The sequence below is a fragment of the Octodon degus genome, unplaced genomic scaffold (assembly GCF_000260255.1).
Source record: "Octodon degus isolate 3935 unplaced genomic scaffold, OctDeg1.0 scaffold00015, whole genome shotgun sequence".
Classification (NCBI taxonomy): Eukaryota; Metazoa; Chordata; class Mammalia; order Rodentia; family Octodontidae; genus Octodon; species Octodon degus.
This window is the reverse complement of record NW_004524591.1, coordinates 894,417-906,004: the sequence shown is the minus strand read 5'-3', so window position 1 is coordinate 906,004 and position 11,588 is coordinate 894,417. Positions and strand designations below refer to the sequence as shown.

Here is an 11,588-nt window from a genome sequence, read left to right as displayed (position 1 = left end):
CATCTTTGCATCATCTTGCAGGTGATGGATTATTCTTTCCTGCATCCTCGTTGTTTTTAAGAGATCCTTTCTTACCTTTTCACTAACTGCACCAGTGTCTTTAAGATCTGTAACTCTGTCTTTACTGTTACTTAAATGGTTTTGTAAGCTTGTGATTGAGATTTTAATTTCCTCTATATCTCTTTGACTCTGCTTCATGCGATCCATTTCTTTCCTGTATTGCTCATTCAAGGAATCCGTTCCCGGAACATGGCAGAAATTCCTACTGAGCAGGTAGGTTAGGGGAGGTGCTACAGAGTGCTGGGGGGCTTTCCAAGGGGGTGGAAGAGGGTCTCACCCTCACTGAACCTGGGCTGGGACCAGTAGGTCCCGCTGGTGCAGGGTATCTGGAAGCTGTCCCACACACTCATCGGGCCTGGGCTAGGACTGGGTCTAGGAGGGAAATGTTTGTAATGCTATCACAGTTTGTATTTTGGAATTAATTTCTTTCTTGTTTTCCCATTATATGGCTGAATACAAATAGAGAGCAAATTGAGATTCTTTTTATCTTATTACTCTTTCGTGCAGGTTTATATGTTCATTTCATCCTTGAGGAATTCCTTGCTTCCATAGCCTCTCTACCTGCCTTTGCCATCCCTTCTGTGAACCTACGTCCCTCCCTACCTTTGGGTTTAGCCTGGTTACAGTAGAGAGAGCGTGAGCAGGCAAGAAGGGCACAGATGTGACATTGTGACGAATAGTGCATGTGTGAGGAAGCACTGCACTGAAGTGTAGGATTTGTGGCGGTGGTGTTCTCTGCTGAATGCTAATAGGGAGCCTATGAAGTAGCAGTTGTTAGGAAGAGATTAGAGTTGCCAAAGTTTTTTTTTCTTAATTAAAAAGAATAGAGTTGGGGCTGGTGAGATGGCTCAGTGGTCTAAAGCACCTACTTAGAACAAGCTTAGCAAAGCACAGAGACCTCGGTTCAATCCCCCAGCACCACATGCCAGCCAGCCCTGCCCCTTGGTGGGCTGAGCTGGCCACACACACACACACACACAGACACACACACACACACAGACACACACAGACACACACACACACACAGACACACACATAAATAAATAAATAAATAAAATTAAAAAAAAAAAGAATAGAGTTAATTTTTTTAGAGCTGTTTTAGGCTCATAGCAAAACTGAGTAGAAGGTCCAGAGTTTTCCTCTGTACCCCCTGCCTCTACACGTGCATACTATCAGTACCCTCTGCCAGAGTGTTACGTGTGTTATAATTAGTGCATCTATATTGGCACAGTATTATCTCTCAGAGGACATAGTTTATGTTAAGGTTCACTATGTGGTTTTGGACAAATGTAGAGAGATATGTACTAGTAATCAACATCATAGTATTTTCACTGCCCTGAAAAATCCTGGATTCTGCCTCTTCTTTCCTCCCTTCCCTTCCCTCTCACTCCTGGGACCTTCGATCTTTTTGCAGTCTCTACTTTCACCTTTTCCATAATGTCATAGGGTTGGGATCATTGGCCTTCAGCCTTGTTTACCTTTAGCTTCAGATAACTGGTGCAGTAGATAATTTAGAATGTGTCTTGGTATTTTTCCAGGGTCTTGTTTTATAGTTGCTTTAATAAGTGCTTTATTAGTGTCTGATTCAAGTAACAAATAGCTATTTGTTAAATAACTTTTTAACATTATTATACAACTGAATGTAGCTATCAATATGTAACATTACTAGGTAACTGTGAGGGTAGTTTGAAGCACATTATGAAGGAATAAGCTTGTTTTTTTTGTATCTGTTTTTCATGTTTAAGAGGTCTGTAGTCCGATTTTTGTAATCTATGGTGTATATTGTTGTGTGATGTTAATATTCTCTGAACAGTCAGTTAAAATCTTCATGAGATTCTAGATATTAACATGGAGTTTTGTAGTGAAGAGGAAGTGGGACTGGCCCATAGAAACCTTTAGTCAGCGCTCGCCTTGCTGTTGGCTGTGTGAGCATATGTAAGGCTGCCTCTGCAGACATATGAGGGCCACGTGAGAGTCGAGCACAGCAGCGCAAACCTGTGAGCTCAGGCACTCTGGAGCTTGAGGCTGGAGTGGGATTAGGACTGAGCTGGAAAACTTAGTGACGCTCTTGTCTCAAAAAACATGAAAATAACAAAAACAGATATGAATTTTGACTTATTATAAAAAAATGTGAGGGCTAGGGATATAGCTCCATGAGAATGCTTGACTAGTGCATTATTCACTGTCTGTTGCTGGAATAAAGTTCCTGAAACCTCACCTTTAGCAGCAGAGGTTTATTTTTGGCTCACATTTTTTCAGAGGATTTAGTCCCTGGTTGGCAGGCTCGAGATCGGATGGGCAAAATAGAGGACAGCTGCTTACCTCTTGGTAGCTGAGAGTAGAGAGACGGAGGAGCCAGAGATAATCTGAGAGAATCTCTTCAAGGTCACACCCACAGTGACCACTCTAACCAGGTACCAACTCGTCAGTGCACATGCAGCTAATGAACACATCAGTGCATGAATCCATGGGTAAGTTTAGTGTACCTAAGTGCCAGTCACCTTCCAAGAACATGAGACTTTTGGGTGGGGGGCATATTAAATCTAAACTGTTACAACGAGCATGAATAGGCCAAGGGCACACAAGAAGGAAAAAAGGCCAGCAGCACAGCTGCTTGGGAGGCTGAGCGGGGAGAATCACACGTTCAAGGCCGGCCCAGGCAACTTGGAAAGATTCTTCCTCCCCCCCCCACCTGCCCCATGAGGAATTGTTTGATTAAGGAATCGTATTTGTTTACTATCTTTATTTTTAGAATTATTTTTCAGTTTTACATCCAAATAATAAAGAGAAATAATGATTTGGGACTAATGAGACTATTGCAGGAAAAAATGATTATTTAGCTGGATATGAGGAAACTAATGACTGTTTTTATGTCTCACTGATTAAATCTGCTTGTGTCTTATGAAAGGTATGTATGTATACTTTGGGATATTCTGCTTGTATGATGGCTTCTAATCCTATTTATCATCTTTCTGTCAGCGTGAGAGAATAGTCTTCTTTGTAAAAGCTTGAATTACATTGTTGCATTCCATACATAGTCAGAGACTCATTATTTTCTATTTATGGAAAGAAAGGCTGAAGTTCTAAATCTCGTGTAACCAGTCTGTGTTGCTAAAGCTACTAGGGCAAGGTAGTGTTGAGTGGAATTATCTTGGGGGAAGAAATAAAAATAGCTTTATGAGGTTGAATTCCCAAAGCTGGTATTATAGTAATAAAGTAATACAGTAATATAGAGGTAACCAGCTAGCCGTTCTCTTGATTCAGCCCAGTGTTCCTCTAGTTTATAAAACTTAGAAGAATGGTTACTGACTTAATACATTAAGTTACAGGAAACTTACACTTCCAGCTTCAGAATGTGTAGGGTGGCCTGTTCCAGATAACTGTATTATCTCTTGTTAGTGCAATGACCTCTTTATTATACTGCATCCTTGACTTTTGCATTTCAACTGAGTGCTGTATTATACTGCATTCTCAACTTTTGTATTATATTTTAAGTTTCAAATTGCATCCTGTGGGAAATGGCAGAATGTTGAACTATCCCCTAAAGAATGTATAAGGATGACTCTTCAACTATTAACACATAGGATAGGTGTGGGGAATTAAAAAGAATTGTCATCATCAAATAAGACAGAATGTGCACAGTCCCTATTAGGTGTCATCTGGCTTACTGAGGATGGGCATAGGAAAATTTAGCAGTTTAGGGAACTATGTAGTCAGACAGCTTTTCATTGGGTATGCTGCTTTGGTACATATTTTCTTTGTAGCAGCCACACATAATGACAGTTCAGAGAATCAATATTGGGGATGAGATACATAATATTTTATTCCTGCCCCTGGCTGAAACTACTCAAGCTAAATGTGGGGAAAGTTGGTGTAACCCCAGTATTTCATGAAATATTCATAGGCCTTTAATAGTAGGTCTTGAAAGCAAGGTGATAAAGGGATATAACAGTTTTACATGAAGTGGAGAAGTGTGAAATTGTTGAGTGAATAGCACAAAGAGATTTTATGGTAATAAAAAATGAAGAGTATCAAATATGATTTTGTATCATCAGTTCTCCCAAACCTGGTCTGTTTGTTTAAAGTTGAATGGAGAAAATAGCTGTTTTAAGACATTAGCAAGGAAGTGGAGCAGCATATTACCTTTCTTTACCTTTCTGCAGCTTTCTGTTCTACAAAGGTTAAATTGATTTTTTTGATAAATGAGATTATGTTTGATATTTGAATCAGTTTCTTGTCTGGACATTTAAGTTCTGCCTGTGCTGAAGATTGTAGGCAGTGAGCTTTATAAAATTCCTCAGTGAGTGTTGCCCTGCTAGCTCAGTCAGGAGAGCATGAGACTCTTAAAATCCCTTGATGAGGAGCTCAGTTGGCTTAAACTGGTTCTGTGGCTTCATGCTGTCTTCAGTTTAAGGTGAGCACTTGCTTAAAGAACCTTAAAAGACCAGTCCCTCATGGGCCTTCTTGCCTCTTTGATGCATATTATCTTTTACTTCAGCATTAGCACTTCATACTCTAGTCATACTAACTTGTGTAAGTCTGTTCTTGTAAGTCTTACTTGTGTAAGTTCTTGTTTATTTTAGCCTTTAAATTTTAAATCTAGTTCAAAGCTTACTTTTCAGATGCAGTTTGAAAGTTTAGAGGCATTTATCTATTCACCTTGTTACATATTTCTGTAGGACAAAGTTCACTGGACTTACTCAGTTTTCTGTCTTTGTGGATGTAGGAGGCTCTCGCTCAGTAGACAGTTGTTCAGTGGAGGTGATTTAGGAGAGAACAGGGAGAGCAACTGGAACTAGTTTAGAAAGAAGGAATATTCAAAATAAGTTATTTAGCTTAAGCAGAGACTTAGTGGGATGTCTTTCTCCTTCAGTTTTAGACTCAGTGAATAAAGTACCTGGCTGAAGTAGGGGACTATGGAAAATACAAGTTGAAGTTAGATTGTGGATAATCTAAATACTAACCCAGGTATTATAAACAGTATAGAGCTTATCATTGCAATCATTAGGGGATTAATAATTGAAAAATTTTGAGCAGAAAGCCATGGTAGCAGTGTTGTAGGAACATTAATCTGACAAGTGTGTAGAATCAATTGAAAGGTGGAAGGAATGATGAAAAGTAGACCACATGGGAAATTAATTTCTTGGAAAGTAATTATTTTCACTATGGTGATTGTGGGGTAGAAAGTAAGAGATGATGAAAAACCATTATAGAAAAGAATTATAAAACTTTATAGACATTCTGTGTTACAAAAAGAAATACAAAACATTCTATCAAAAAGCAAATCTTAGGAGAGCTATTTGTAATTCATATGCAATCAGAAAAAGGTAAATTGAATAAATGTATGAAAAACACCTCTGGTTACAGTAGTGCATACCTATAATCCCAGCTACTCAGGAACCTGTGATAGGAGGATTGCTGGCTAGAAGCCAGCCTGGGAAACTGAAAAATTCTGTCTCAGAAAATAAAGGCCCATGGATGGAGCGCAGAGGCAGAGTTTCCGTGTTTGATCCTCAGTATATGCAAAAAACAAGACAAAACAAAATACAACAAACAACATAATTTCAAGGGGAGAAGACTAACAACTGAGTGGAAAAGTGGGCAAAGAAATGAGAAATACGGATAGTTCATAAAAAGAGCTGTAACATAAAACTTTAATTAATTTTAAAGACCAAATGAACAAGGAAACAAATTTGGAAAATGACAACATATAACAATATATAGCAATGTGTTATAACAGTATCTCACTAAGGTTATCAGGAGCTGCACAGTGCGTATGGGTCTGTGTACTTTTCACTGACAAAAATAGTCACCAAAACTTAAAATATACATATTATTTGACTCTTCTATAGCAATATATCCTAAACATTTTATACTTAAGTGAAATAATACATGTTTCAGGATATTATTGGCAGCAATTGAAAGCAAATGCTCCTCCTTAGGGAACTAGATCATTAAATTGTAGTTCAGATAGTGGAATGTTTAGGAATTGTTAAAAAGAATAAGGCAGTTCACATATATTGAGATGGAATAGTATTTGTAGTATATTACTAGGTAGGAAAGCAAAGGTGTAGAATAATAGGAGTTAGACTATTATTTTAGAGAAGACTAAAATTAGTACTTTGTTACACATGAGTATATTTCTGGAGGAAATTATAAGAAAATGACTATGGGGATTGGAACTTGCTAGCTGGAATCTTATTTTCTATTTTATACTTCTTTTTTGAGGGAGTATTTTGAATTCTATAGAAAAATAAATACAAGAAACATTTAACTTAGAAGCTTTTGGGGGCCTGCCCCTTAGCTCAGTTGTTTAAGTGCCTGCTTAAACAAAGCAGTCAGGCTCAGGATGCTGCGGTTTGATCCCCAGATCCTCAAGCCAAACCAGACATGCCCTGAAGGCATCCTGCGACTGGAAAAAAAAAAAAAAAAATCCTTCTTCAGAGGCCGGGGAGATAGCTCAGTAGACTAAGCGCTTGCCTGGCAAGTGCAAGGGCCTGAGTTCAATCCCCCATTCCACAAAAAAGAAAAAAAAGCTTTTGTATTACATCGAGCCAACTACCAGTGACCAGTGAGGACCTGCAGAGGTGCTCAGCATCACCGACCATTAGGGAAACCGGAGTATTGATGCCACAGCGTGAGACTGCCTCTATCCACCAGGAGGCCACCGGAGGTTGTTGAAAGCGTCTGTGGGCAGGACTGACTAGTCAGATACAGGTGTTTTCTTTTGCTTTGCTCCTAATACTGTTCTAAAATGCTCCTTTTTCTCTTGTTGTGAGAGTATGTGTTCCCACAGGTGGTGTGTTCATTCATGTCTGTGTGAGAGCCTCATTTCTAGGTGTAGTTGTCTTCTCTGGGCAGGATCTGGACTCTCCTCACCCTGTGACATGGAAGGTTGTAGAAGTCTGGGCCAGTGGGAGTGGCAGGCCATAGTCCAGAGCTGGGGATATTTGTGTGTTTTAAGGACTGGGAATCTGTGGAATTTGTGAATCTATAGAAAGTTTAGGTTTGATTTGCAGGAGAAAAGCCATGGGCCACCCAAAGATAGAAAGGTAATGGCCAATTTTACAGGTGAAAGGATGGGCTCATTGTACAGTGCAAAGGTAGAGGTGTTTTTATTAGTATGTGTTGACAGTACATGATGATTACATTCCTTGTGGGAAGTTGCTGTGTGTACATAACACATCATAAGTAATTCTGTTTTCAGCCCCCTCCCCTTCCTTCCCTCCCATCTTGGTCTGTCTCTTCATCCCCTTCCCATTTCCAAATAATTTATTTCTTAGCTCTCTATTATTTATCTTTGATTTTGCACTTTATTTATACTCTGGGTTTCTAAGATAAGAAAAACTATGTGATATTTAAACTTGTTTGTCTGAGTTTTACTTAAATATTATGGCCTCAAGCTGTGTCAATTTTACTACAGTTGACTTAAGTTCATCCTTTTCATGGCAGATTAATACTCCATTATGTGAAAATATCCCATTTTCTTTATCCATTCATCTATACGTTGGTGGGCATATAGGCCACTTTCAAGATTTAGTTGTTGTAAATTGTGTTTCTGTAGACAATGTTAGAATACAGACCCTTTTAATGTCTGTTTTTCAGTAATGCCCTCTGGGTGTGGCTGACTATAGGCCTTTGCTAATATCCCAGTGTCCATTCACTTCTATTTATTTTGGAGGATGTTATATTCAGGCCTTACAAGGGGAAAAATGTAATACAGGAGACATAATTTATAGAATTATTGTATAATATTCACCCATACAGTCAAATATGAAAGAGTGTGGGAGATCTGTTTATACACTAGAGACCCAAAGATTGCACAGCCATCCTCAGCAACAGCGAGGTCCTGAGCTCCTCCGATAATGACAGCTGAGTTCATATCAGGAAAGCCAGGATGACAAGCTTCTCTGGGAGGATCAACAGCATACCATCTTCCCATCTAGTTTTCTTTTTATGCTGTTGGCAACAATCCTCAGCTGGGCCTTCCACACCCAATGCCTTACTGATTCAGTTCAGCCGGGTGTTACAAATGGCCCATTAATTAATCCACCACAGAGGGGATGCTGCCATGTATTTGGCCCAGGAACCAGTTCTTCAGGAGTAGACTGCAGTATTGGTAATGACACAAAGTCCAGATAGTGGCATCCAGAGAAAAACCAATTAATTGCAACAACTATGTCACCTTGGCTGTAGTAATAAAATCACCAAACAAGACAAACTGGATATGGTGGACATACTTTAAGAGAGAATAATGTACCATTTTTCATTATAGAAAAGAGATCTAGAATTGCAATATAAGTAGGAAGCAAAAATATTGACCTTCAGTACATATTTATTAATTGGAACAATTTTACCTTCACTAATAATAAAACAGTATTCAACAATGATAGCATATAGTTAATTAGCTATCAAAAGATGCATAAGATTTAATAGTTATACTAGTAAAGGTAGAGGGCTTGGGAACCAGAAATTAAAAAAGTAATATTTGAAGAATCAGTGGAAGATGAGGAGAGAAAAGTGAGATTGGGCAGCCTTCTGAGGAATGAAAGGAAATTAATAGTATTAGAAAGTGGTGGGTCAGGGAGATGGCTCAGTGGAATAAGCGCTTCCCTGGCAAGCGCAAGGGCCTGAGTTCAATCCCAGGTTCTGCCAAAAAAAAAAAAAAAAAAAAAGAAAAAGAAAAAGAAAAAGAAAGTGGTTGTAGAAGAGAATAAATAGAAATGGAAGAAAAAAACAGTGCAAAATACAGTACAGGAAATAAAAGAGAGAAAAAAGTTAAAAGGGGAAAAGAAGAAAGAAAAAGAAAAGCCCCCATCCTTCAAAATAAACCAATGAAGGAAAGAGAAATAATAAAAAATAAGGGAATAAAAATATAAAAAATATTGTTTTGTGATGAAGCATTTATTCAGACTGTTGTACTAGTCATTTGATGTAAAAAACTGCTTTAATCTAAATATTTGTGCTGTGTGTGTGTGTGTGTGTGTGTGTGGTATCAGGGATTGAACTCAGGGCCTTGTGCTTGCCAGAGAACACTTATTGCACTGAGCTATCTCCCTGGCCCTCTAAATATTTGTAAATACAGTACTTGCATTTAGGTTTCATTGCAAAATATCTAAAATTTTTTGAAAAGATTGAGTCAAAACAACATTCCTCTGTTTTTGAAGGAGTAGCTTCTTTCCATAATCTTGAAATAGTTTTAGGATTCCACAAGCCATAATTTTCTCCCAGCTTTAGGGCTAATGGGTGTGTGAAGTTTCCTCCCTGTAGGGGTTGCTCTGTTTGTACACCCCCAGGCAATAGAAGTGTCCAAGCTGGGGCGTGTCCTTGCTCATGTTGGTAGGTGGAGAAAGCACTCTGCTCTCTGATGATGTGGGCTGCAGGGTGGGTGTTCAATCAGCCTGGACTTCATGTTAACACTTACCATGTCTGGTTTGTCACTACTAAGGGCAGGGCCTGTATTCTTCCTGGCTTTTTTAAAGATGGGTTATTTAAGATGTTTTGTCTAAAAACGTTCCTTGAAACCTTTGAATCTGTTTATTTGAAGGTCAGATTTTTGTTTTTTACTTATCAGCTAAGCTACTTCTTGGATTTACAGCATTGGATTTTTGATGGGGCTGGGGGTCTGGAGGAGGGGAGGTAAGGGAAATCAAACTCGCAACCTCACACTTGCCAGACAGGCTTTGTGCTACTGAGCTATATCTCCCAGTCCTTAGAGCAGCTTTTAAGGGATTTTGCATGTGATGGGCTTGGAAGAATAAATAAAAAACAAAAACAAACAAAAAATCAAACAAACATACAAACCTCCAAAGCCTAAGAAGCATTAACTGCCCATGAAATGCAGATATTGGATGATCTCGAGTAACTTTGTGTCTGGAAGTTCTTGAAATTTTTCTTGAAAGTACAATTTCAGGTTATAACTTTCCTTTTTTTCTTTGTACTTATCTTATTTCTTCTGTGCTGCCTCATTTTTTATTCTTAGTTTTGTGCTTTCACCAGACAGGGTCCAAGAAGTGGAGATAAGAACCCTAATATAACCAACTTGTACAGTATGTTTGCAGGTTTGCTGACTCTTATGATAAATGAATTTTTAAGGTGTTTCAGTATGAGGTATGAGAGACTCATTAAGCAGAAATTTAAAAGTATGCACTTGAAGAAAGAGACCAACCCCAACCCATTGTCTTTGGGAACCAGGAACAGTTATTCTTCTTAGGAGAAGGTGGCCCACCCCTAAGAATGGTATGGGCTTGTTTCACAGGCACTAGCCCAGGTTATTTATTTTTTTTAAGATGGATAATTTAAGCATTCTTTGAATTATCTCAAGCTGTTCCTTTATATAAAGATCAAGTTTGCAGTCTTTACTCTTTTAAAACTGAAGTCAATTTATTGACTTGCGTGTATTCTTAAGGATTTTTTACTTTTTTTTCACAAATTGAACTCAGGACCTTGCATTTGCCAGGCAGGCGCTTGTGGCACTGAGCTATATCCCTAGCTTCTTGAGGAATTTTGGGTATGATGTCTGGAAGGAAGTGGCCTAAATTTGACCATGGGAATGCCCTTGTGGATCATCTTGGGTAACTTCCACAGAGTCCCAGAAATTGCAGTCTTAAAAGTACAATTTTTCAGTTACGATTTTTCTTCTTCCCACCTATCTTTGTTTGTTCTATCCTGCCTCAGTCCTTTATTTCGCTTCCCTCAGAATGAGAAAGAACATTGAGGTTTTTGTCTTAATTGGATTTTTTTGTGTATGTTTTTGCGCCTTGTGTTTGTCTTATTTTGATTTTCCTTGAGTTGTGAACTACTTTCAGGCATCTTTCTCTTTTTTCTTATTTAATTCTGACAAAATGCACAGTTGCATCGTTTTTCCAATACAAAGCCCGCATACATTGTTTTTACTTACCTTCCCAGGAGCCCTCATGTGGTGTCGCTGCTCCCTTGCGTCACGCCAGGGTCCTGTTTGCCAACTGCCATCTTTTCCTTGATTTCTTCAGCCAGTGGAGAAGAATATGTTGAGCACACAGAAAGCTGAAGACACTTTATTCCAGAGTCTTCCCCTAAATATATTTGCACATATAAATTCATTGGACCTTATTGATTTTCTCTGTGATAGGTGAGCTATCTAATTTAGTTTCTTTGTTGATATTTTACTGTTTTGTCTCTTTATGCTATAACCTTGCTCTTTCAGTCTGCATTAAAGAAAAATGAGCTGAATTCATAGAGTTGATAGGAACCGTACTCAATTTTAAGGGTAAAATTTGCCCTTTAGTCAGGTGTGAGATTGCTTGGTTTATTTCTTTGGTATTTTCTTCTGCGGGTTCTCAGGTATTTAAGCCAGTAGGAGGCATGAACCCCTATTATTTAATAAAGTGGCTGGTGTGGATTCAGAGTTCATTTGTCTTTTTCGTTTTCCTTTTCTGCTGGGTAAAGGGGCAGAAAAGAAGTCAGAAAAGTATTTTCTTTCTTTCTTTCTTTCTTTCTTTCTTTCTTTCTTTCTTTCTTTCTTTCTTTCTTTCTTTCTTCCATTTTTC

At 38.5% G+C, this 11,588-nt stretch overlaps 1 protein-coding gene and 1 pseudogene across 1 annotated transcript in view; both read left to right on the top strand.

Moving 5' to 3' along the window:
• The window catches only part of LOC105741510 (mitochondrial inner membrane protease subunit 2), an 87,767-nt gene that overhangs the window by 18,738 nt on the left and 57,441 nt on the right, over positions 1–11,588 (top strand). The window lies entirely within an intron of this gene.
• LOC111815348 overlaps positions 250–11,588 on the top strand; it is a 28,752-nt pseudogene continuing 17,413 nt past the window's right edge.